Source organism: Triturus cristatus, chromosome 4_2, assembly GCF_964204655.1.
Source record: "Triturus cristatus chromosome 4_2, aTriCri1.1, whole genome shotgun sequence".
Classification (NCBI taxonomy): Eukaryota; Metazoa; Chordata; class Amphibia; order Caudata; family Salamandridae; genus Triturus; species Triturus cristatus.
Genome location: NC_140586.1, coordinates 729,857,741 through 729,885,730, shown reverse-complemented (window position 1 = coordinate 729,885,730; position 27,990 = coordinate 729,857,741). Strand labels below are relative to the sequence as shown.

The window sequence follows — 27,990 nt, the reverse complement described above, 5'->3', positions numbered from 1 at the left end:
AAACATTGTTCCCTAGCACACTGGGGAAAGGTTTTGGAGTTGTCCCTAGACCAATAAAGTTGAGAGAGGAGCTCCGGATCCACTGAAAGGCATAAAAAGAAAGGAAATCAAATCAGCATGCAGAGATGGCGCCTATATGTGGGGATGCACAGTAGCCTTGCTACAACATTTTCCAGGTCTAGTCTAGCAACTAGGGGTAGTATCCTTCAGAATGACTCAAGACAATGTGCTAAAGGTTCCTAAGCCAATAGTTGAATGAGGTTGACCTAGGGATACTGTGCGATACAACATGTGTACCATGAATGGCGCAATCCCCTTAGACCTCAAACCTAAGGAGAAGTATAATGACTTCCTGACAGCAGTAAATTTTGCTATTAAATTAATTTCCAAACGAGTCCATATCAGATAATTTCAGGTGAATTCAGCCAATGAATTACACTGTTCATTAATTGTTACTTAGTTACCAACATTCCTGATTCATGCTTCCTTGTTAGCATCGTGGAATGATTAAAACCAGGAAAGGAAGTGAGGTTGGTCATCTGAATTCTTTATGCTAACTCAACAGCACACATGTAAAACAATAACAAAGTCTACACCTCCCATGAGGCTTAGTTTGGGAAACTACATGGCACTATGCAAAATGGAATCAACAATTACAACACGTAGTCCATATCATTACCAGGCAACCATCTTCCTGTCCCTCTTTCTTTGCTGCTGGATGGCAGCCTCGGATAAATGTCCTTTTGTTATATATATTTATATATATTTATAATTAAAAATGAATTTTTGACTAATGATACTCTGCGCTGTAATGATGGTGTCATATTCTTTGTATGTACCTTGGAAAAATGATATCTGTAATTTGATGTTTGTTCCAGAATGGCTACTTCTCCTTAAGAAGACTGTTTTCCCTGCCTGTGGTGCCGTGCTGACCAATGGTCAGCAAACCCTGCAGCACTACACTTGTTTTGCCCAAGGCTCCGCTGGCAACATTGGACAGATCTTTTTCCCTTGAAGAACAGCTCGTAAAATGTATGTCTTCAATTTAATCCTTTTGTTTTGGCCCTCTGCAAGCCAGAATCCTCTCTTGAACATTTTGGATGTGCAATGTCAGAGGACCATAACCAGAGTTTCACAGGCACAAGGGTAGGTAGACATTGCATCTGCCTCTGCCCATTCGCTGTCCAACACCCACTGGTGTCCATAACCATTACACTATGGCCTAACCTACAAATCACTGCATTTTTTCCCCAGGCCAGCTTTCCACATCTACGATTATTTTACATTATCAACAAAGCTGAAGTTACCCCTGCAACCTGTTGTGCTTACTCATAATTTCTTAGCTGATATTAATATAGATGATATTTTTAGGTCTCGCCTGAGCCAGCGCATGCGCTGCACTGCTAGACATTTAGTTAGTGGATTTTTAAAGTGCTACCAGAGGCTTTTCCTGGCTTCAAGCCTGCATTTACGAGCGCGGCCGCCATCTGTCTTTCCTCTCCCAAGCGCCTCGCTCTGCCCCTCCCCCACCACAGAGCGTGTCCCTGCGATCACTTCCCGCTCACTTTTATTTTTTCCCGCATCCGTGTCAGTTTCATTTTTATATGTTGCTATACATACACTCCAGGAACAAATGACATTTGCAACCATGATTTACTGTTATAATTGTGTTATGCTGTAATAAAACCACTCAACTCCCCAGAGTAGTTAACTCGTTCTGTAAAAACACATCCCGTTGCCAGCAATCCCGTTCTAGCTACTTTGAGGCTTTTTGTGACACAGTATTAACTTATCCCCAGGGAGCGTGGCAAGCATGCATTTTCTTAAAACTACCATCCTGTGCTGTTCCTTCGCTGTTCTCTGTCGTCACACCTGTTTCATGCATCGCGCGCGCCAGCGCGAGGCATGTTAGTTCCGCTTGCTTCCTGACATTTCCTCACTTATGTGTTTGCACAGTTATTTGTTTGTTTAATTCACACCACGAGAGGACAATGCCAAAATAGAAACTCAAACCTACTTCAACGCCTAATTTACGAGCTCGGCAACCTTGACAGATTGTCTTCTATTGCTGTAATCAGGCTCCTCTGCTTGCACTACCCCCTCCCTTCTCCCCCTCTCTCCTGGTCAGCTTCATTTGTGTCTTCTATTGCTGTAATCAGGCTCCTCTGTTTGCACTACCCCCTCCCTTCCCGTCAGCTTCATTTTTTGTTTGTCTTACTCCTCTGCTCGCACTACCCCCTCCCTTCTCCCCCTCCCTCTTCATCAGTTTCATTTGACTCTTGTATCCCTGTTATTATTAGTTTAAGCATCTACTTAAGGTCCGAACACTTGGATTGTTTTTTGCTACAATTTATTTTTTTGTCCCTCATGGTGACACACAGCTCTCCCCCAACACATTAAATTAGGCACTGACATTATACACATCTCTCATCCATAAAGTAACCAGCATTGCCATAGCCAATAGGTCTCGCCTTTGGGACCTTATAAGTGTTTAACCATGCAACAGTTAATGTTGTTGCACTATGGATATTGTGCTGCATAACTTAATACTTATAAGGTCCCAAAAGCGAGACCTATTGGCTATGCCAATGCTTGTTGATGATGCTATTATGGAGTTTGTAAGAACACAAGAGATTTTACACATGGAGTCAAGAGCTCCTACCTCTGTTCAGCAGGAGGTGTTGGAGGAGGAATTCACAGCCAGCACTTTCCTACATTGATCCTATGGAAACATGTTTATACCGGAACACACCCTGCATTCTAGGTCCTTTGAATGGACTCCAATGCCCGTGGTGGTGAATAATGTTGAATCTCACCTTCCATAGACTTTTGATAAAGAAATCCATAATCCCCTCATGGTAGAGAGCCATAAGACTGCCTTGGAAGGTAGGGTGGCATCCACAGAAGACAGTGACCCTAAAATTAAAATGTTTTTGTGGATGTTTCTTCATGATCTCCCCAAAAATATTTACTCGCTACCAGAATGTGTGCCAGAATAAAATTCTTTATCCCTAGACAAAGATTTTACTGACAGTTAAAGCCATAGGAGAAAGTTTCCTGGGTGATAACAAAATACTACCAGGCTGAATGAAAATCGCGATTTGTCTTCAAGCCAAATCAAACAGCTCTATCACTACAGAGTTGTTGTTCCCTACTCCTTTGAGTCATTTTGTGAATACCTTTAAGGCTTTTGCCAGAAAATATATATACATACATATATACACATACATATATACATACACATACATACAAACACATACGCACATACATATACACATACATACACATATACACATACACACATATACATATACACATATACACATATACACATACATAAACGAAAATTCTTCTTTAGCGAAAAGATGAGGGACACAACGGAGCACGGTAAGGCAGCTTTTTTTTTTTTTAATTCTTTTTATTTGCATTTTTCAAGAACAAACTTAACACAATACCACTCATTTTCGTGTACATACGACAAACAATGCCGATACGTCTCCCCACCAAACATATCACCAAATATGGGGTTGCGAGGATACCAACTCAGTGTCACAGGACAATCTGCTCGTTACCCAGCAGTCCATCTTCTCCCCCCACCCGCACGCGCCACCCCCAACCCCCACGTCTACCAATATGCCCCCCTGACAAGTGCAATCAGCGCCATCTCCTTTCCGCTTTAGGGGATAGCATCGAGCTACAGCGCCTGTATCAGAGCGTGCTCCAACCAGTGTGTGAAGGGCCCCCATATGTCCTTAGGCCTTGATCGCATCGGCATAAGCTCCCAGTACAGGGCGAGCTGTGTCTGGCAATAGACCGCGCTTTTAACCCATTCCCGAATGCTAGGTGACGTAACAACTCCCCAATGCATGGCAACTTGTCTTTTGGCCAGTAACAATAGCATCGCTGGCAGCTTACGGTTCTTGGGCTCGACCATGTGTAGAATTCCCAGCAGCGCAACCTGTGGTGTGCATGGGATCTGTAGGCCAGTGATTTCGCATATAATCTCCACCACCCTTATCCAGAAGGACGCCAATGTGGGACAGTCCCATGCCATATGCAGAAAGGTGGCTCCATGAGTGTAACAGCGCCAGCAATCATCTGTGTCTCTTAAGCCCATGCGGTGCAACCGGCTAGGGGTGCGGTACATCATGTGTATATATTTGAAGTGGATCAGGCGTAGCCTGTAGTTGGGGGATAAAATCTCGAGAGTCCTACAACACAAGTCCCAATGCACATCAGAAATATCCGCACCCAGTTCTGCCGCCCACAAGCCCCGCGCCGCCGGAAGAGCCACGGGGTGGTTCGCTTGCATTCGCACATATAATCTGGATACAAGTTTGCGCCCGGACTCCACAGATAGCACATTTTCCAGGGCAAGTAGATCCGGCGGCGGCGCCGGGAACGTGGGGAACAACCTCCGGCACGAGTGGCGGAGCTGATAATAAAGAAGCGTGTCCAGTATCGTCGGGGCTTCCGCGCCACACATCTGCTCCGGCGTGAGGAAGGTGTCCCCTGGAAACAAATCGCCCCCCGTGCGGAGGCCCAGCTCCGCAGCTCGCTCCCCGGTCCGCATATTTCGCAGCGGTGGCCACATCGGGTTCCCGCGCAGAGGCACAGATCGGGTATAAGAAGGTCCAGTCCAGCCCTCCGTCGCAGCCCATCCCAGGCCCACCTGAGTGCGTGCACCGGGTCGACGTCCGTGCATCTCCGGGTGTGTGGCGCGTAGAGTGCCACAGTCAGAGGCAGCGGGGCCGCTCTATCAGTCTCTACCGCCACGTGCGGTTGAAACGGTGTGGGGTGTGCCCAGTAGTGTAGGAACTGTGCCTGTGCACAGTAGGCATATTAGGGGAAGTCCGGTGCGGCCAGGCCTCCCTGTCGCTGTGGGAGTGTAAGAGTCTCCCATGCCACCCTCGGTTGTTTACCCCCCCAGGCCAGCTCCACCATCTGCGAGCGTATCTGTCGCAAAAAATGTGCAGTCAGGGGCAGTGGGACATTCACGAACAAGTATAGGAGTTTAGGCAGGATCACCATTTTAGCCACAGCAATTCTGCCAGCCAGAGAAAGGGGCAAGTGCTTCCAGCGGCCGACCCTCTCTTCCACCCAGCCCATTACCCGCCCATAATTCTCCGTCCATATCTGCTGCTTGTCCGTGCTTATCCAAATCCCCAGGTACCGCACCGGGCCGTCCGCCCATTTCAGCGGGCAGTCCGGGGTAAAGCGGGGAGTCCCGGCCGTCAGGGGCATAATGACCGATTTCTCCCAATTGATATTCACTCCCGACAACCGACCATATTCCATCAGTTCTCCCGTCAGAGGGGAGAGGTTCACCTGAGGATCAGAAACATATAGCGTAATATCATCAGCATACAGTGATATGGTCAACGCCCGTGACGAGAAACCAATGCCCCTGGCCGCATGATGCTGCCCGATGCGAGCAGCCAAAGGTTCTGTGGCGATAGCAAAGAGCAGAGGCGACAGGGGGCAGCCCTGTCTCGTACCCCTCCGAATGGCAAATGGCGCAGAGACGAGCCCGTTCACTCTCACCCTGGCAGTGATGCCGGTATATAGCAGTCTAATGTATCTGATAAAGGCCTCACTCACACCCATGCGCTGCAGCAGAGGGAACAGGAACCCCCACTCCAGGGAGTCGAACGCTTTGGTGGCGTCCAACAGTACCGCCGCAGCCTTAACATGTGGGGCCAAATAGTGCAGTACCCCGAAGAGGGTGCGGAGGTTGTGGGACGTCGAGCGGCCCGGCGCAAAGCCCGACTGATCCGGGCGGATCATGAGGGGCAACACCGGCTGTAGCCGAGTTGCAAGCATTTTTGCAAAGATCTTCGCGTCAGTGTTAATTAAAGAGAGTGGCCTATAGGAGTCGCATTGTTGGACATCTTTGTCCGGTTTCAGGAGGGTAATGATGACAGCCTCTCTCATTGATTCTGGAAGTATGCCCGACTCGACTGCCTCAGAATACACTGCCAACAGTCGGGGGGCCAGGAGATCTGCGTATTCCTTGTAAAACTGCGCCGGAAGGCCGTCCGGTCCCGGCGCCTTGCCGGCCGCTAACGACCCTATTGCCTCCCGTACATCGTCCGCTGCAAAGGGCCGATCGAAGTAACCTTGTTGGTGCGCATTGAACCATATAAGCTGTCCCGTATCAAAATATTCAGAAAGCTCCGCCGGCGAGTGGGCCGCCCGTGCCCTGTACAGGTCCCTGTAAAAGGTCCGAAATGTATCCAGTATTTCCGGGGGGGTATATACGCTATCACCTCCCTGCGTCATCACTGAGGACACGAAGGGAGAGGGTCGTTGTGAGCGCAGGAGGAGGGCGAGCGTCCTACCCGGGCGATCCCCCTCCCCATATCTGCGGGCCACAGCATGCTTAGTCAGGAACTTAATCTCCCTATCAGCCTCCGCCTGATATTCAGTAAGCGTGGTGCGAGTTGCAGCCGAGGTGGCAGCCGAGGGGTCCGAACAGTACTGCACCTCTAGAGAATGCAGGCGATCCTCCAATTTACCTAGCGTACCCCTTATAGTCTTAAGGACTTTGGCCTGACCCGCAATGCAGTGGCCCCTGATCACCACCTTAAATGCGTCCCACAAAGTGCCCAACAATGCCACGGAGCCCTCATTAAGCTCAAAGTAATCTAGTATGTGTTGATGGATATCCTCCCGAAACACCTGATCCGACAGGGCATGTGCCGGCAACCGCCACGTGAAGGGTGTAATGTATGGCTTGGGGATATTTAGAGTTAGTTCAACCGGGGAGTGATCTGAGAGGGTGCGCGCCTTGTGAGTGACTGCAGACACCCAGGCATGCACCTGTGGGGTCAAGAGCCAAAAGTCCAAGCGGGACCAGGCTCCTCTGTGCGGGGTGAAGCAGGTGCCTTCCCTAACCGCGGGATGCAATACGCGCCACGAGTCTAGTAGAGTGTAGTCTGCCATTAGGCCACGGAGGAGACCAGCAGCTAGCGGGTGATGCGTGCGAGCGGCCCCCTCCCTATCTAGCTCCAGCGAAAGTACGGCATTGAAATCTCCTCCCCACATGCATGCCCCTACGCCCAGTGATTGTGTCAGGTGCCAGACATGCCGGAAAAATCCAGGGTCATCCGAGTTGGGGCCATATGTATTAACTAATGCGATCGGCATATGAAATAGCTGCCCTAGCAGTATGATGTATCGCCCCTCAGAATCAGCGTGCACCTTAACTGTTTGCCAGGGAAGGCCTTTACGGATAAGAATCGCCACTCCCCGGGAGTAATTGGAGCAACCAGAGGTGTGAATCTCGCCCCACCGAGCACTTCTAAGCTTGTCCCCGGCGTTGCGAGTCAAATGTGTTTCCTGTAGGAAACCTATGTCGATTTGGTGTCGTGACAGATGTGCATGGGTCAAGCGTATCTTCCGGTGATCGTTAAGTCCACGGATATTCCATGTAAGGCAGCGCAGTGCGGTCAGGGTGGCTTGTATGCGTGTGTCCTATGTAGTGGCGCGGTCACCGACGGTCCCCGTAGGAGGGCCCACCCGTGGTTACCCCTCGCCGCATTCCCTTGGATCAGCAACCATAGTAAGTCGGCATGTGGCAAGACTGCATCATCATTCAGTGGTGTAGACATAAAGTACAATGTAATAGAACCAACCAACAAGAACCCCAACCCCCCTTCAGCCACTCCAACCCCCCAATCAGGTTGAGATACCGTCCCCCCCCGCCACCCCATCCAACTGTAACTGTCCTGCAATAGTATCTCGGGAATCATCCCACAGGGGCGTGGGGTCACCGGCTCACTCCCCAGTCTGAAGACGACCGGGTGGCCGGACAGTTCTGCCCGTTACTAACGCAGTGCCTCAACTCACAGCTAGGGAGGCCCTGCATTCCTCCCCCTACAGTGCTCCGCAGGGTATCGGCAATGTTAACCATGCGAGATCAGACCTCTCCCACAGTTCCGGGACAGATCCATCACCCTCTGCAGGCCCCGGGGACCCCCACAGGTGGGTACAGGTCGTGCACCCGACAGTCACGGTGTCCGGCGTCCCAGCACGTCTCAGCGTGTTGTAGTGTTGTGCTATTCAATGTCACTTAACTGGCCCATCAGAGGAGTATCTCGCCGCTCTCGCTGCGATCGTTCCGCCTGTCTAGCAAATTGGAGCGCGTCCGCCGCCGCTGTAAATACCATTGGCTTCCCTTTACTGTGGATCCGCAACTTGGCCGGGTATAGCATTGCATACTTAATTCCCACCTTCTGGAAGATTTTTTTAGCCGGTATGAATTCTCGCCTCGCGGCCTGCACAGCTTGTGTAAAATCCGGAAATAGGGAGATGGCCATATTTTGGAAAGTTAGCTCACCCTTTTCACGCGCCAACCTCAGGATAGTATCCCTGTCGCGGTAGTTTAGAACACGGGCCAGGATCGGTCGTGGCGGAGCTCCCGGCACAGGTCGCGGCCCTAGCGTGCGATGTGCACGTTCGACCAAGAACATGGCCGACAGGTCCTCCGCAAACAGTTCGCGGAACATACCTTCAACGAATTGTTCCATATTTCCAATGTTGGTGGATTCCGCAACACCAATAATTCTTACGTTATTCCTGCGGGAGCGAGCTTCCAAATCCTCGTTGCGCCCTCGTATCACCTCCAGGATCCTGTCCTTGCGAAGTAACTTCTCCTGGGTGTCTCCATGGCTTTCTTCGCAGTCGGCAATTCGCGCTTCCACCGCCGTGATACGCTCCTCATGCTGGTCGACCCTGTGCGATATGCCATCAAGCCGCTGGGCCATGGAGTCGAGTTTGCCGTCAATTTCTTTGAGGCAGCCCTTAAGGTCGCGGAACATGCTTTTGACATCATCATCCGGTGTTTGGTCTAACTGCGTTTCGGGGACCACAGTCTGCGACGCCGGCACCGCATCGGCGCCGCGCAAAGTCTGCTTCTCAAAGTGGAGCTTCCTCTGTTTGGTGTCCGACTTCCCCATGGCTCCTCCGAGGGGCTGCCACCCACCGACAGCGACGGCGGGAGACAGCAGGCACACCGCAGGCCACAGGCCTCACCAAGCGCAAGGATCGTACAGGCCGAGTGATCACACCACCAAGCGGCCCCTCTCGCCGCCCACGCCCCTCGAAGCTCACCTCCAAGTAGGTAAGTCCAGGCCAGCTCTCGGCGTACTCAGGTCTCGGGTCTGCGTCAATCATGTACCAATGACGGTCTCACTGCGTTCGGGCAGCGGCCCGGTAGGCAACCCGGCCGGCCCCTCGCGCTCTCCTCACCACCACCTCATCAGCTCCCCAGCCGGCAGGCATACAGTGTTCAGAGTATGGCTTCCACAGGCCCGAAAGCCGGATTTCACTTGCTGCAGGGTGGGATCGGGCCTCACCTATCAGGCGCCGCAGCTCCCGTCCCCGGCCGTCTCACCCCAGCCGGAGCAGCGGCACAGGGTGCAGAGCAGTGCACGGCCACGCCGGGGAAGCCCAGGCAGTGCGTCCGTCAGCTCAGCAGGTGTCGAGCGCCAGTCTCTCAACGAAGGCTGTCCTCCGCACATCAGGGGCCCAACGCAGTCACACGGGCGCCAGTCGCAGGGCGTACAACGTCCCACCAGGGTCAACGACAGCCTCCGCGCGCCTGACGGTCCACGGCCCGCGACCAGGGCCTTGCGTAGTAGAGGACGCCGCCCCGCGCGGTGCCTCCCGTCCGCCTGATCTGCTCGGAGACGTAGCTTCGGATCTCCGCCGCCGATTTTCGCCACAGCAGCACCGCTAGAATCCTCGTCGCCGGGGCACCTCCCGCTGTATTACCCCGTCACAAAAATCAATGCATTAGCCGGATGGTCTGTCGGATTAGCTGTCTGGCCGGCAGAGCCCCGTTACACGGCGGCCATCTTGCAGCTCGGCTCGGCCACGCCCCCCCACGGTAAGGCAGCTTTAATTATATCTGTGGCATGACGCGTTTCGGAACAATACCTTCATCAAATGCCAAATGTAAAAGTTGCTGTCGACTGCTTGAGTGTCTTTAAGTAGTCCCACCGCTCCTTCTGATGAAGGGAGCACACGTGACCACCATATGCTCTAGCGCCACCCATGCACCTTGCGGTGAAAGACTGCATATCCCACAATGCAGCACGATGTTCGGCCGGGGTGGGTGATGCTTATTGCCTGGATTTTGTTGCTCACAATGAGTGAGGGACCAATTGAGAGCGAGGTCAAAGGTGTTGTAGCAATCCAGATGTCAGGAAAACTGCCTCACTTGCCCCTACTTCCAGCCGCACTTCCCAACTTTGGGCAAAAACTGGAGACGACGGCACAGTGTCCACGTCTCTCCATACAGTGATGGACTGTCACTGCCAGCTGTTTCACTTCCCTCATGGTTCGGGTGGCGGTCCTCAGCTGCCGATCACTCGGTTGTATCAAAAAGTGTTGCCACTGTTGCCTGTGATGCTGAGGACGCTTAAGGGAAGGGTCCCCTCTGCGTGTCATAGGCAAACACGCCACACGAACGAAAATTCTTCTCCTTTAGCGAAAAGATGAGGGACACAACGGAGCACGGTAAGGCAGCTTTAATTAGATCTGTGGCATGACGCGTTTCGGAACAATACCTTTATCAAATGCAAAATGTAAAAGTTGCTGTTGACTGCTTGAGTGTCTTTGAGTAGTCCCGCCGCTCCTTCTGATGAAGGGAGCACACCTGACCACCATATGCTTTAGCGCCACCCGTGCAGCTTGCAGTGAAAAAAGGCATATCCCACAATGCAGCACGATGTTCGGCCGGGGTGGGTGATGCTTACTGCCTGGATTTTGTTGCTCACAATATATATATACACATATATACACACATATATATATACATATCCAAATATACACATATATATACACATATTCACTGAAAAAACCATAGGTTTCACACATGTTATAGTTAGCGGAAATTTTACTGATAAAAAACCAGTGAAATTCCCCCGTTATAGTTAGTGCAGGCAACTATAACTCACGCGACCGCAATCCTCTGCTGATGCTAATACTGTATTTAGACACTTATATGCCCATGTCTTCTTCCATACATTTTTAGCTATACATATATTACAAATATATTTTTTTCATAAAGACACATATGTCATCAGCAGAAGATTGCGGTCGCGTGAGTTATAGTTGCCTGCACTAACTATAACGGGGGAATTTCACTGTTTTTTTATCAGTAAAATTTCCGCTAACTATAACATGTGTGAAACCTATGGTTTTTTCAGTGAATTTGCAAGGTTTTTTAAATGCTAATTCCTAACTATAACGTGTGTGAAACCTATGGTTTTTTCAGTGAATTTGTACGGTTTTTTAAATGCTAAGTTACTTTACGCCATTCGAGGCGTGCGCGCCCACTTAACGCAGTTCGTTCCGTGCACGGTTTTTATCAACTTTAATAAGCCCTGTACATTTGGTGGCCTTCGGCCACCAAAAGCACAGGGGGTGGGGTCAATGTGGATAGTGTTTTTTTTATTTCAATTTTATAATTTCATGTTGCCAAAATTTAGTTTTTTTTACCTATTAATAAGCCCTGTACATTTGGTGGCCTTCGGCCACCAAAAGCACAGGGGGTGGGGTAAGTGTGGATAGTGTTTTTTTTTATTTTTATTTTTTTACCGTACGCTTACGGTAAGCGTACCCCGCGAAATTGCCGAAAAAAAAATAAAACCGTTTTTGCTCTTGGGGGATGTTTGTGGACTCCCTCAACATGACTATGTGGGAGGGAGTTGTCAAAACAGCCCCGTAACATGTTTTTGGCCATCATGTTTGATAAACAACACTCAGTGCGAGAGACAAAATGGCGGCCGCCGCTTCCTGGTTTCGGCCGATTCGAATGTTTACTAAGATCTAAGAGCCAATCAGAATCGCGCTCGCGCACGCCACCGTACGCTTACCGTAAGCGTACGGTAAGCGTACCGTAAGCGGGCTCAGATATATATATTGATTTAAAGGCTATTTTCTCAGAATCTACTGAACAGATTTACACCAAACCTACAAAAGGCACTTCCTTGACCTAGGGACTACCTCTCTGCCAAATTTTGAGTAATTCTGTTCAGCCGTTCGGGCTGTAGCTCGTTCTAAAGGTCCTATGGAAAAATGCATGGGAAAAACGCGTTTTGGGACCCCCCTTTTATCTCAGCCCCCGCTTGACGGATCCCCCCGAGACTTTCAGGGTAGGAGCGGAGCGTAGCGCCCCACCTATTTTGAGAAATTCGCGAGGATTCGTCGACCGGCGCCAAAGTTATTCAAAATAGAATGTTGAGGTTTTCCTATGGAAACGTGGTCCTAACTATAACTACCTACTGGCGACCGCCAGTAGGTAATATATACACATATATATACACATATATACATACATATATACATACATATATACATACACATACATATACACATACATATACATATACACATACATACACACATATACATACACATATACACATACATACACACACACATATATACACATATATACACATATATATACACATACATATACACATACATATATATATATTTACATATATTCCACAAACTCTGTTTTTTAGAATTCCTTTTCCTCAGGGACAAACGGAAGCGAACCACCAAGTGCTCAAATTTTCAGTTTATTGCTGCCACCATGACCGCCATGACAAATTTCTTCCTGACTCGGCCTTGATCACATGACACGTTTTAGGAGTCGTCATCATCCATTTAAAGTGACCTGTGCTTCTCACGTGAATTTAGCATGGACATAGAAAAAATACTGCAGTTTTTTCTTTATGTGAAAAACCAGCAACATTCAGACAATGGACTTTTGTCAGATCATTTGGAAACATTGCTTATATAAATATATAAATAAATATATGTAAACATATATTGTTGTAAACTCATGCTTAGTCAGTTCTATTGTGCAAATCAGCAATTATATATATATAAATAAATACATATACATTGATATACAATTTTAAAAACAAGAATATATGGTTAAAATCCAATTTCTTATATAAATCGTATAAAACCATCATAATTCTAAAACATGCATTAAAACAATTATTGTTCTCTTGCAGTTTATCCAATCAAAGGTGAGATTGCGCAAAATGGCATTCTTATCTTATAGGAATTTATATTTACATTTAAATGCGTTTTGTCAAAAAGATTTTTTGATTCCTAAACGTTTTGCTGCTCAATCTGAATTGCAGTATAATAAGCTTGATCTGCTACATTTTCTTGTTGTAGATTGTCCATGCTATTTGTTAAAAATAATAAATATATTAATATATACTATCCTTAAGTGAAATGAACCCCAGTGTGAACCTGGACTCAACCATGGTCCTGTGATAAAAAAATGTGCAAAAAAAGGGGTGTGAAGGGACTATGGTCGTATGTGTAAAAATTGATATAAAATATTATTTTTGTGTTTGTTTTTCTCCAATTATTTCAAAATATAAATATTAAATGTTAACTCACAGTATGCTGATCTATATATAGAGAGATATTCAAGCAAAAGGTTGTTTTCAGCAAATAATTCACACTTGAGTTGTTATATTGGTTTCTGAAACTTATCCTAACCATGAGTGAAAATCTTCGCTAGAATTATGCCCATTGGGGGTCTTGGTATCTAATTCCAAGATATATTGTGTTTCAAGCCTTCTTAGTTTAGCTTCTCTGTTCCCCGCTCGTCTGGACGCTGGTATAGAATCAATCACAAAGTAGGAAAAAAAATTCAAATCACTGGCATGCGCTCTTTCAAAATGTCTTGCGACTGGGTATGCTTGATCTCGATTAGTTATAGCTCTCATGTGTTGCAATATGCGCTTGTGGGCTTGCAGTTTACTGTTTCCCACATATTGCAGTCCGCATGAGCAGCTTAAAACATAAACCACATAGTCAGTGCGACAAGTAAGAAATTTCAAAATTTTCTTGGGTGTTTCTGAAAAGGGAGTTTTATATGTGGTTCTGTTACTCCCATATTGACATGCTGTGCATGTATTGCATTTTACAAAACCCTTTCGATTGGACAACCAGTTAGTCGACAGTTTCATTTCCGGGCTACTGTTAACTATTGAATCCTTCATAGATTTTGCTTTAATGAAAGTTATGCTAGGATGTTTAGGCATTAACTTTCCAATTATTGGATCTTTCTTAACAACTGCCCAATTTTTATCTATAACTCTACGTATGGCTTTTCGCTTTTTGCTGTAGGTTAAGATCAGTCTAGTTGTAGTGCCTGTTTCTGTTGCTTTTGGGAGTTTCTTTGCTAATAGATCGTCTCTTTTTTTAGCATTAGCTTTCTTAATAGTTATATCTAGGGTCTTTGCAGTATATCCTCTCTCGAGGAACCTTTCTTTACTTTGTTTTTCTGCTTCAGCCAGATCGGTTGTGTTACTCCACACTCGACAAATCCTCAGCATCTCTCCAAAGGGAATACTTTGGATAAGATGCTGAGGATGATGGCTTGTTGCGTGCAGTAAACTATTAGCTGCCGTAGGATTCCGATATAGCTTTGTTTCCAATTTCCCATTTTTAATGTAAACCTCTACGTCCAGAAAGTAGATATTATATTTACTGATGGTAGATGTAAAGTGGAGGTTGATATTGTTATTATTGATGTTATCAACACATTCTAGTGCTTCAGTTTCTGTGCCATTCCATACTAGAAACGAGTCATCAATGTAGCGTAGCCATATTTTTATATGGCTATCTACCTGTTGTTTAAACTCTTTATTCAATATCATTTCCTCCCACCATCCCATATGCAAACAGGAGTAGCTAGGGAAAAAAACATGTCCCCATAGCTACTCCTCTGGTTTGTTGGTATACATTATTGGAAAACAGGAAATAATTATTTTCCAAGCAATATTGGATCATGGTCATTAGCATTTTGCTATGGTGAGCCAGATTGTGTGGCCTTTTGTCCAAATAGTACTTTGTTGCCCTCATACCAGCTTTATGGTGAATACTAGTATATAGTGATGTTACATCAAGGCATACCAACAAATATTTTGGATCCCATTGAAATGTCAGTAAATGTCTCAAAAAATCCCAAGAGTCTTGAATAAACGAGGGCAGATTTTTTACCAGATCTTGCAGGGAAAAGTCTACGTATTTTGATGTATTTTCTAATAATCCTCCAATAGCTGAAATTATGGGCCTGCCAGGTGGTGGTGTAGCATTCTTGTGTAGTTTAGGAATGAAATAGATTGTTGCCATTTCCGGGAACTCGTTCTTTAAAAATTTCAATTCATCCATACTTATGATGCCAGCACTTCGCCATACATTGAGCTTTGAGTAATATAGGTTCCATGAAGCCGGTACTGCTGGCATATTTCTTTTTTTTATAGCAATTTGTGTTTTCCAGCTGTCCCATGTATTGGTCTTGAGGTCAGATAACAATGTTCCCTCCTTTGTCTGAATTTCTGATTATTATTTGATAATTTTTTTGAAGTTTTTGCATCAACTTATTGTATTCTTGTTGTTGATATGAATATCTTTTTTTTCGATCTTTCAGTGCATGATTTTAGATTCTTTATTCCTGTCGTAACCAGTTTGTTGAATATATCCAAAGAGTATCTGACACTTACAGGCTGAAAAGTAGATCTTGTTTTGAAATTGGTTCGAACTGTATTGAAGCGCCCCACATTGGGACTTACATCATCATTGGTATTTATCGTGTTTTCTGATATTCGTTCGTGTAGATCAGCCAATAATTGGTCATCCTCTATGTTTGTTATGTTGGATGTGGATTGATTTTCAAATTCAAATATGTTGGTACTGTTTTTATTCATGCCACTGCGATTAGAAAAATAAAAATGTTTCAATTTCTATTTTCTGACAGATTAGTAAATCTCTACTCGAGTTCGCGCATAGTTAAAGTTATTTACGGGGTAATATGATAAGCCCAATTCTAAAAGTACACACATATATATACACACACACATATATATATATACACATATATATATATATTCACTTAAAAAACCATAGGTTTCACACGTTATAGTTAGGTGGATATTTCACTCGTAAAAAACCAATGAAATTCCACCGTTATAGTTAGTTCAGATAACTATAACTCGCGCGCCCGCAATCCTCTGCTCATGACGTCACATATTACATCACTCATGTCATGGTCAGTGGCATCACTGATGACATTATCCTTGTGATAGAGTGGCGGTCGCGCGAGTTATAGTTTTCTGAACTAACTATAACGGTGGAATTTCATTGGTTTTTTACGAGTGAAATATCCACCTAACTATAACATGTGTGAAACCTATGGTTTTTTAAGTGAATTTGCAAGGTTTTTTAAATGCTAATTCCTAACTATAACGTGTGTGAAACCTATGGTTTTTTCAGTGAATTTGTACGGTTTTTTAAATGCTAAGTTATATATGTATTTTTTTGTTTTATATATATCTTTTTTTCAATAAACTACTTTTAAAAACCTTTTTTTTTTTATGGATTTTCACCGTGCGCGCACCTCCGTGATTTTTTTTAAAGAAAATGTAAATGTTTTTTCTGCCTTCGGGTTCCTTCAGGGACCCCCTGACCAAGGCTAGGGGTCAGGAACTCTCTACCCTGCCCTCTTTTCACGTTCGCCACCTTCCTTTTCCACTCTCGCACTGAAAACAAACAAAATGGCGGCCGACACTTCCTGATTTCGACTGATTCGAACGTTGACTGACATGTAACAACCAATCAGAATTACGCTCGCGCACGTTAGGGTGCGCGGCTATAGATATGTATGTGCTTTAACTGCAATTTTCTCAGGAACTACTGAACAGATTGACTCCATATATGCAAAAGGCACATCCCTGACCTGAGGACTACCTCTCTGCCAAATTTCAAGTAATTCTGTTCAGCCGTTCGGGTGGTACCTTCGACTAAAGGTCCTATGGGAAAATGCATGGGGAAAACGCGTTTTTGGACCCCCCTTTTTTCTCGGCCCCCGCTTGATGAATCACCCCGAGACTTTCAGGGTAGGAGCTATGTTTGTATAAATAAACAACAAGGGTGTCTACTTGGAGAGTACCCACCGACGGGGGCGTCGGGATTAGGCACGGTAGGGCGTCAGACACGTCAGAGCTTCACTAGCGGTGTAAATACATTCCACGTGGATTCATTGTATGCATAGTTGCCTTTTAATGAATATCACACAAATCGTCACAATGATAGGTACGTACGGTTTGTCCAGCATGTCCCAGGTATTTCTATAAATATATTAAAAAAAAAAATAATAAAAAACAAAGGCCGGCCACGGGGGTTGGGGTCCCCGGGGCCATAAGTGGCCTGAGGAGGGGGGGGGGGGGGGGGGGGGGGGGGCAACGCAGCCCTTCTCCTAAATAATTCTTTTTTTAAAAAGGCCATGACCCGGGGGTTGGGGTCCCCAGGGCGGATTAAGGCCTTGGGAGGGCCAAATTAATTTTTTTAAACAAAATAAGTTAGGGTGCAGGCCCTGGGGGATGGGGTCCCCAGGGCCAATAAATTAGAAAAATAAGGGGGGCCACACAGCCCTCCTTCTTAAAAAAATAAAAAAAATAAAAGACTGGCATCGCGCCGGAGGCCACGCCCCCTCCTTGCAGCACTCTGCAAACGCGCCCCTGGCCAGTTGTAAGTTGGGGAATGAATTCCCCTTCAATACTGAGGGTCCCTGAGGGCCAACTAGCCCAACAAGTATCTCCAGTATGTGCCAGGGGGCTGCGTTGCAGACAGGTGTTCTGAGGCCACACCCCTTTTTACACCTCTATACAACGCAGCTCTGTGGCGCTTACTGGAGGTACCTAGTGAGCTAGTTTGACCCTAGGGACCATTAGGATTCAAGGGGACTTAATCTCCCAACTAAAAACGGCCACAGGGCGTGTTTACACAGTGTGAAGGGAGGGGACGGGGCCTAAGTTAATGTGTGCAAACACGCCCTGTGGTGTGTTTTAAGTTGGGGAAATTATTCCCCTTCAATCCTGAGGGACCCTGGGGGCCAACTAGCCCACCAGGTGCTTCCAGTAAGCGCCACTGCGCTGCATTGCAGAGAGGTGGTCTAGGCCGTGCCCCTTTTTACATCTCTCTGCAACGCAGCTCTGTGGCGCTTACTGGAGGTACCTAGTGGTCTAGTTGGACCCTAGGGACCCTCAGGATTCAAGGGGACTTAATCTCCCAATTTAAAACGGCCACAGGGCATGTTTACACAGTGGGGAACATCTACATGAAAACCCTCGCTGCCATCGCACGCCAACAAAACCTCAACATCATTTCCTACGCCGATGACACCCAGCTAATTCTCTCCCTCACCAGAGACCCCGACACCGCCAAAGCCAGCCTGCACGAAGGGATGACAGACGTCGCTGAATGGATGAACATCAGCCGCCTGAAACTGAACACGGACAAGACAGAAGTCCTCATCCTGGGACCATCACCCTCCGCATGGGACGACTCCTGGTGGCCCCCGGCACTAGGCACCGCACCTGAACCGACGGACCACGCACGCAACTTGGGCGTCATACTGGACTCCTCCCTATCGATGACCAGACAAGTCAACGCCGTCTCCTCAGCTTGCTTCCACAACCTCCGCATGCTCCGAAAGATCTTCCGATGGATCCCAACCGAGACCAGGAAGACGCTCACCCACGCTCTCGTCACCAGCAGACTAGACTACGGAAACACCCTCTACGCCGGTACTACGGCCAAGCTTCAGAAAAGACTTCAGCGTATTCAGAACGCCTCCGCCCGACTCATCCTGGACGTCCCCCGACGCAGCCACATCTCGTGCCACCTGAGAGACCTGCACTGGCTCCCGGTCAACAAGAGGATCACGTTCAGACTCCTCACCCACGCACACAAGTCCCTCCATGACCTAGGCCCAGGGTACCTCAACAGCCGCCTCACCTTCTACACGCCCACCCGCCGGCTACGTTCCGCTAACCTCGCCCTCGCCGTCGTCCCTCGCATCCAGAGAGCCACCGCTGGAGGAAGGTCATTCTCCTACCTGGCAGCTAAGACTTGGAACTCCCTACCCGTCCACCTGCGGATGACCCAGGACCACCTGGCCTTCAGGAAACAGCTCAAGACCTGGCTGTTCGAGCAGTAGCAGACCCCCTTCCCCAAGCGCCTTGAGACCCTTACGGGTGAGTAGTGCGCGATATAAGTTCCATGATTGATTGATTGATTGATTGGGAAGGGAGGGGACGGGCCTGAGGTGACATGTGCAAACACGCCCCGTGGCGCGTTTTAAGAGGTAGTTTTAATCCCCTGCCCTATTATATACTAGGGGCTTACAGAGGAGGTCATGCTAATCACAGGGGGACCCCAACGCATAGTGTTCCCTAGTGTATGTAGGTATTTTCACTGTATTCTGAGTGTCTTTTAACATAGCACTGGCTCTAGGACTGGTTAGTCAGACTCAGTTACCACCAGTATCCGTAAAAGTTGAGGGTACAGGATGTTTTTGCAACAAGGCTTCTTTCTGCTCTTCTGTTTGTTCTTTCTGCACGTTATCCTTCTTCCTGCACTTTTCTTCGTCTTTGAGGACTTCTGTTGCTTCTTTCTGCATTTCTTTTTTTTCTTTCTGTGCGTTTTTTCTTCTTTCTTCACATGTCCTATCTCTGTAGGCATAGTTAGAAATTAGCATTTAAAAAACCTTTGAAATTCACTGAAAAAAACATAGGTTTCAGGCACGTTATAGTTAGGAATTAGCATTTAAAAAACCTCAGAAATTTACTGAAAAAAACATAGGTTTCAGGGGCGTTATAGTTAGCTGGACTTTTCACTTGTACAAAACCATTTAAATTCCCCCGTTATAGTTAGTTCAGCTAACTATAACTCGCGCGCCCGCAATGCACTGCTGATGACGTCACATATTACATCACTCGTGACATGGTCAGATTCATCACTCATGACATCACTGATGACATCTCAAATGACCTCACTAATGACATCACTGATGACATCATCCTTGTGATAGAGTGGCAGACCTCCTCTCCCCCTAATATAACCTTTGATACGCACATTCAAAAATAGAAACTACAATTTTCAAAACAATGGACATACTAATACCAGTTACAACAACCTATTCAGTAATTCTAAGATCTACATACACATCCACTCATTCACCAACAGTCCTATACAGTCACTCATACATGTACTCACTCTTCATATGTACTCATACACCTATACATCCTGTTACACAACACCACTCATCCATAGAGTTACTCACACACATAGTCATTCATGCTAATAAAGAATCAAACATCCATTTACTTGCATATACAGTTATACACACACCACCACACTTACTTCTACAGAAACTTACACATACATAGTCTTTTAAACAATCACTTATAGAAACACATACTTATTCATACAGGAACTCTTTCAATCTCTCACTCTCACATATACTCACTTATATACACCAATAGTCACATATACTAGTTTAAAACATATGTAGTTACTCATAAAGACACTATTGAGACAGTCATTGACTCAGCGAGACCTAAAAAGGGAAGATCCTAAAAAAAAGATGCATTCAATGCACTGAACTACATCAATGAGGGATTCTCAATGCTTTTCAAGTGCAAGAGAAGTGAAAACATCTAGAGAGGAGATTTCCCAGAGAGTACCATCAAGGACCGCAGGATGATGGGTATCTTCTATGCTGGCTAGTTTTCCTGGGTTACTCCACCAAAGAGCATTAGAGGCTGTGTATTCTCCACTTCAACAAAAGAAGGTCTGATGCAGACTCTGCGACCTTGTCTCAGAAAGCCATGCCAGGCAGGAGATCTAGTGATAGACAACATGAAAGCCTGGAAACGCAGACAACATGAAAGCCTGGAAATGCAGAGCCACATTTGGAGCATCACTGGACCTAGAGTCGAACGCTAGTGATTATGGCTGGGATGCTAGCTGCAGTTACTTTTCCACTGGTGGAAACTTCTCAGAAGAAAAGCTCCGCCTATATTCCTATCAACGGGATGGAAATCCTTGCATGATCCTTTACCATCAACTATCTGCACTGAGATCAGATACACTGCTGCATACTGCCAAGTATGGACATCATCTCAACAGTTCAGTATAACAAATATCAGAGGATCACCTGTTCCAAAGTCTTCACTGAACTTAGATTGTCTAGTATAGAGGGGAGTATAAAGGGAAAAACCAAATATGTCAGATTGTAACTCCAGACTCTACCATCAATTGAAAGTGTATTCCGTCGCCTCACATCTGAATGACCAAATTCCCTTGATCTTCAATTGGAGGTCAGACCAGAATGCATCAGCAACTAATGTTTCTGATGGATACTTCTAACTGCAGATTCTTCCACTTCTGAAAATCCCCAGGCGTCAGACTAGATCTGGAAATTTCAAGCAGCACCCCGTGTAGGAAGCTGGCTCTTTATATGATATATCAAAAGAATAAGTTACTTACCTTCAGTAATGCCTTATCTTGCAGAGACTATATCCAGCTACAATGTCCTTCCCTTAGAATTACTCCCAGGCGCCAGCCTGCATCTGGACATTTTTCTACAGCAGTATCTTTGAGCGTCAATAGAAAGCGCTAGTGTTGTTGATAGTGCCGCATCCCAGTATTCTCTGAGGGTTATTAAGGGAAATATGGGGTCTGATCTCAGAGAGTTATATAACATAGTAATTGCCCGTTTAACCATACCATGTGTTAGTAAAGATGGAAGTAATCCGGATGCCTTTGGTTCCTCGTGTGTTACCCCATGTCCTATATAGTTGATGAGTAAGCGATCCATACATTAAGAAGGAGCCTGGAGGTATGCCATAGTCGTCCACAAGAGTCTCGAACTAGCATAGCGTCACATCGATGAACAAGTGGTTAGTCCAACCTCAGACGAGTCTGCCATCTCCTGGCGTAAAACCCTGGTAGTAGGGATGGGATGTACCCCTAGTGGTAGGTCGGGGGCATAGGGAGGCGGTGGTTGCCCTATCCGAGGGTTACGAGTCTTGCAGCTGTGAGCTATCAACATTAATATGTTTTCCTTTTTCTTCGGAATCACTGTTTTGGAGCCGGGCAGCCACTCTAATATCGTGGATTTGCGAAGGTCGAATGTCCAGCGTCCCAGCTCTGCAATGTTACGACCTGCCAGCCACTGCATTGGCCACTGCAGCTGTGCGGCCGTGTAATAATGCTCATAATTAGGGGCTCCCAAACCCCCTTCTGTTATTAGAGCGTAAAGTTTTGTGAGAGTGACTAATTCTAGTCTTAACCCAAATTAGAGACGTTAGGAGTGATTTTAGGTCTTGGAACAATTTGCCTGGCAATGGGAAGGGAAGGGCTGCAAAAAAAATGCAACAACCTGGGAAGCAACAACATTTTAGATATGGCTATGCGTCCCATGGGGGAAAATGGTAATTCCGTCCCGAGCGTCAGGGAAGAGCGAGCATTAGCATTTGCCCTGCCCATATGTGTCTATTAAATTGGCTTGGGAGTGATATACTTGTACTCCTAGGTATTTGTAGAAGTTGCAGTACCAGGTAAGTGGAGCATTTGGCAGGTCAGTCCGTTGATCCGGGGACAGGGGTGTCATTGGGAATAAGAGAGACGATCCTCAGTTCACCTCAATGCCGGAGATGCATCTGGAGAGATCCAACAGTTCCATTAGACTATGTGCCATTGACTGTGTGCTTTAATACCCCAATTGATTGCCTGGCGACGTAGTGCACAGGCCAGAGGTTCCATTGCGAAGGCAAAAATAATTGGTGATAAAGGACACCCCTGCCTAGTGCCCCGTTCTATGCCAAAGGAGTCTGATATCGTGAGGCCTGTCTTGACACGGGCCATCGGCGCCTTATATAAAAGCCTGATCCATTGTAAGAACCGGGGCCTATGCCGTAGCCCGCTAGCACCATTCTCAGATACTCTCAACCCCAGGGTGTTGAACGCCTCTTCTATGTCTCAAGAGGTGATTCATGCAGCTCCCACGCTGTGCGTGCCCATTCTAATAAAAAGAGCTGGCACAGGTTAAGGCTAGTATTCCTGCCGGGTATAAATCCATTTTGGTCAGAGTGCACTGGCAGTTGGGTCACTTCCTGCAATCTACTGGCCAGCACCCTGCCCAGTATTTTATAAGCAGTGTTCAGGTGTGACGGGGGCGGTATGAGCCCATCTGTAACGGATCCCTGCCCGGCTTAAGGAGCACCACTAGTACGGCCTCTCGAAGTGGGGGCAGTAGTATGCCACGTTCGTAGGCTTCTGTGTACACCCTGTATAGATGAGGGACCAAATATGTGCGGAACAAGTTATAGAATTGTAGGGGCCACCCATCTGTCCCCGGGGATTTTCCTTTTGCCAACTGTTGGATGGCATCCGTTATTTCAGTTTCCGAGATAGGGGATTCTAGGGCTGTGTAACAATCTGGGAAGTGCTATTTGCTCTAAGAAGAGCTGTAGCTCTGTCGGGTCATGGGACGGGGGTGCGCTGCATAGGGGAGTATAGTATTGGCAAAAGGCCAAGTTAAACTCGTCCTGCGTGTTAACTAGGCGGCCCTGCGAATAATAAATATCGGTGATAGGCGTATGAGAGAAGTCAGACTTTAACAGCCATACCAATGGCCGGCCCGCCTTGTCTCCCTCCTCGTATCTTCTGGCTTGGTATTTTTTGTAATCTAGGGCACACAGCCGTCTAGCGTTGTTTTATGGGACAGCCTAGCTTGAGCCAGTGTAGTTGTGATATATCGTTACACAAGTAGTAACTTGTGCATCTGTAAGAGACACGTTAGTGATAGATTCCTTACCTTAGAATAGATACCCAAGCAATACCAACCCCGGTGGTGGGTCTGCAAACAAAAATCACACCAGAAATTCACGGAGAACAGAACGCCCAAAGAAGCCATCTCTCCGGACTTGACTGTCAAGGCAGTAATGCTTGGTAAACGTGTGCCTGACATATATCCTGCAAGCGAACGCCGCGTCCCAAGGCAGTAGTGGCTGCCGTTGCCCTGGTAGAATGGGCACGCAGCCCCACAGGAGGCTCCTTCTTAGCAAACGAGGAACATGCTTTGATGCACAGAACGACCCACCGAGAGATGGTTCGTTTGTTCACGGCCCGAACTTTTGTGGCGCTCACGTAGCCAACAAAGAGCTGGTCATCCACCCGGAACTGTTGTGTGCGCTTCAGATAGAACAAGAGCGCACGTTTTGGGTCCAACCGGTGGAGCCGCTCTTCCTCTTTTGAAGGATGCGGAGGCGGAAAGAAGGTGGGCAAAGTGATGGTCTGCCCGATGTGGAAGGGCGTGACAACCTTTGGCAAAAAAGAAGGCCGAGTCTTTAAAACCACCTTGTCCGGATGAACAGAAAGGAAAGTAGTTTTAGAAGAAAGAGCCTGGAGCTCACTCACCTGGCAGAGGTGATAGCTACCAGGAAAGCAGTCTTGAGAGTAAGAAGACGTAAAGGACAGGTATGTAGGGGCTCAAAAGGAGCGCACATCAGATAGGTCAAGACAAGATTTAAGACCCATTGAGGCATTATGAAAGGCACGGGAGGAAACATGTGCGTAATACCTTTCAGGAAACGGTTAACAACCGGGGACTTAAAGAGAGAAGGTTGATCTGGAAGCCTTAGAAAGGCGGGCCTGGCCGAAAGATAACCTTTGAGAGTGCCCAGAGCAGAGCCCTACTGGGCCAAGGATAGTAGGAACAGAAGGACCTCATTAAGAGGGGCAGAAAGGGGATCCACAGGCTTTGCTGTGCACCATGCCACAAACTTGTTCCACTGGCAGGCATACAACGTCTTAGTGGAGGGACTCCTGGCTGCCAGAATGACATCACAGACTTCAGGAGGAAGATCGAAGGCTGTCAACTGTCACCGCTCAATCTCCACTCATGGAGGCGGAGTCTGGACAGGTTCGGGTGGAGGACCGTCCCCTGCTGCTGCGACAGAAGATCCTCCCGAAGAGGCAGACGGATCGGGGGATTGATCGCCATGCTGAGTAGCTCGGGATACCAGTATCTTCATGCCCAATCCGGAGCCACAAGGATGACTTGGGCCCTGTCGCGCCAAATCTTCTTCAGCACTCTGGGCAGAAGTGGTATAGGCGGAAAGGGGTACAACAGACCGCAACTCCACTCGCAACGAAAAGCGTCGCCGAGCGAGTGCCACCTTGGAACTTCCAACGCGCAGAACAGATGACATTGTGCATTCTCTTCGGTGGCGAAAAGATCCAAGCAAGGCTCTCCCCACTGCAGAAAGAGACCTTGCGCCACCTCCGAGTGAAGACGCCACTCGTGATCCATCAAGCACCGACGGCTGAGTTTGTCCATCCTGACGTTTAGAGAAGCTGCCAGGTGTTGAACCACCAAGGTAATGCCTTGATGTTCCAGCCATGTCCAGAGGCGCAGAGCCTCCTGACATAGGGTTCACGACCCCACCCGGCCCTGTTTGTTGCAATACCACATGGCGGTGGTGTTGTCCGTGAACACCTGCACCACACTTCCCCGGACAAAGGGAAGGAATGCCTTCAGTGCAAGTCGGATCGCCCGAAGCTCCAGAAAGTTGATATGGAGCCGGGACTCTGCCGGAGACCAGAGTACTTGGATCTTCGCCTCTCCCAAGTGGCCCCCCATCCCAGGAGGGACACATCCGTCACCACCATGTGCTCCGTTTGGGGAAGGGAGAGGAATCTGCCCTTCGCTGGGGACTCCCTCCGCACCCACCAACCACGTACGCAGCCTGGGATTCATCCTCGACTCGAAACTCACCATGGCTAAACAAGTCAACGCTGTCTCCTCCACCTGCTTCAACACCCTCCATATGCTCCGCAAGATCTACAGATGGATCCCGACTGACACAAGGAAAACAGTCACCCAGGCCCTAGTCAGCAGCAGACTTGACTACGGAAACGCCCTCTACGCCGGAGCCCCAACCAAGCTCATCAACAGACTGCAAAGAATCCAGAATGCCTCTGCACGCCGGATTCTAGACGTCCCGCGTCGCGACCACATAACTCCCCACCTGAGGAACCTGCACTGGCTTCTTGTCGTCACAAGAATCTCCTTCAAGCTCCTAATCCACCCACACAAGGCACTCCACAAGACCGGCCCAGCCTACCTCAACAGCCGAGTCTCCTTCTACGTACCCAAAAGGAAATCCCGCTCCGCAGACCTCTCCCTGACTACCGTCCCATGCACCCGCAGAACCACAGCCGGAGGCAGATCCGTCTCTCACCGCACCGCCAAGACCTGGAACACCCTCCCCCTCATCCTACGACAAACCGAAGACCTTCTAACCTTGAGGAGACAACTCAACGCATGGCTGTTCGACCAATAGCTGCAGACCCCCCCCCAGCGCCTTGGAACCCTTGCGGGTATGTAGTGCCCTTTACAAATTACATGATTGATTGATTGCCATTGACCCAATCACGATTCGTGCGCCACCACTGCAATTGTCGTGCAGTGCCCTCCGAGATCTGGACATGATTGGACAGGTTGCCCTGATGCTGCGCCCACTGGAACTTCAGGTCCCACTGCAGAGCCCGCATATGCTATCTGGCATGTTGCACTAACAAGATGAATCGCAGGCAACGCCGGTGGGCCTGGGATGTGAAAATATGCGTCCTGCAAGTCCAACGCTACCATCTAGTCTCCAGGGTCGAGGACAGCCAAGACCTGAGCCAGAGTCAGCATTTTGAAATTCTCCTTCCGGAGGACGCGGTTGACGTTCCGGAGGTCCAAGATGGGACGCAGACCCTCTTTGTCCTTCTTGGGGACCAGAAAGTAGTGGGAATAACAACCAATCCCTACTTCCGGCCCAGGAACGCACTCAATGGCCCTCTTGGCCAAGAGGGTAGTAACTTCCTGCTGGAGAGTTGCCAAGTGTTTCCCCAACATGCGGTGGTACTGAGGTGGCATGGCTGGAGGGGAGGACTGAAAGGGAAGGGAGTAACCCTTGCGGATGATCTGCAACACCCACTTGTCCGATGTGATAGCATGCCAGTGGTGGAGGTGATGGCGTATCCTGCACCCACTGGCGTGGGGTACTCCACAAAGCTCGGATTAGGAAGATTTGGAGGTAGAAGCAGCAAGGGCGGAGGTGGACTGACCCCCACGCTAATTCCCAGACCCGCCCCTGCGGAAGCCACGTCTACGGCCGCGCTGAGACTGGTTCTGCACAGGCTTGCTTAAGGAACATGCCTGGGCGCCCCTGCCGTGGCCACTAAATGAACGAAAACCAGGAGTGGCTTGGCTTTTTGTGGAAAGACCTAAGGACTTGGCCGTAGCTCGCGAGTCCTTAAAACGCTCCAGCGCACGGTCGGCCTTATCGCCGGGTGCCATCAAAGGGCATTTCCATGAGTGAGCTTTGTACATCAGGCGAGAACCCGGTAGATCTCAACTCAACCAGGCGTGGCGACGAAGCGCCACAGTCGTAGAAATCGCTCTACCTAGTAAGTCCGCAGTGTTCAAACTACACCGAATGGCAAACTTAGCTGCATCGTTACCCTCAGCAACAGCTTGAGACAGCACAGCTTGGGCCTCTTCAGGACACTGAGGCAACACCTGTGCAACGGCACCCTACACCACGTGGGAATAGCGGCCCAAGAGGCATGCGACGTTCACCGACCGCAGCCCTAAGCTGGTCGAAGAGAACAACCGCTTGCCAAACTGCTCCAGCTTCTTAGAGTCCTTATCCGGCGGAGCAGTGGGAAAGGCACTCTGGGACGTCGAAGCCTGGATGACCAGGCTCTCGGGCGTAGGATGAGTGGTCAAAAAGGAAGGGTCACCCGGCACAGGCCAATGACGCCTTGCGACATTCTTATCCACCGGGGCCCCTGTGGCTGGCCGCGACCAAGTGCCCAGTAAGACGTCAGTGAGGGCGGCGTTAAATGGCAGCAGGGGCTCCGACGAAGTGGACGCCGTCTGAGGCACCTCAGTGAGGATATTAGTCTTGAGGGCCACCGTAGGGAGATCAAGGTGGAGGACCTCAGCGGCCCGACGGACCACCATCGTGTATGCAGCGCCCTCCTCCATGGTAGGTTGAGGAGAGGCAAACCCCGGGTCAGAGGAGAGATCAAGGC

The 27,990-nt window shown here is 48.1% G+C and overlaps 1 protein-coding gene across 2 annotated transcripts in view; it reads right to left on the bottom strand.

Moving 5' to 3' along the window:
• TUT4 (terminal uridylyl transferase 4) overlaps positions 1 to 27,990 on the bottom strand; it is a 1,269,543-nt gene that overhangs the window by 344,766 nt on the left and 896,787 nt on the right. The gene's annotated exons all lie outside the window — the stretch shown is intronic.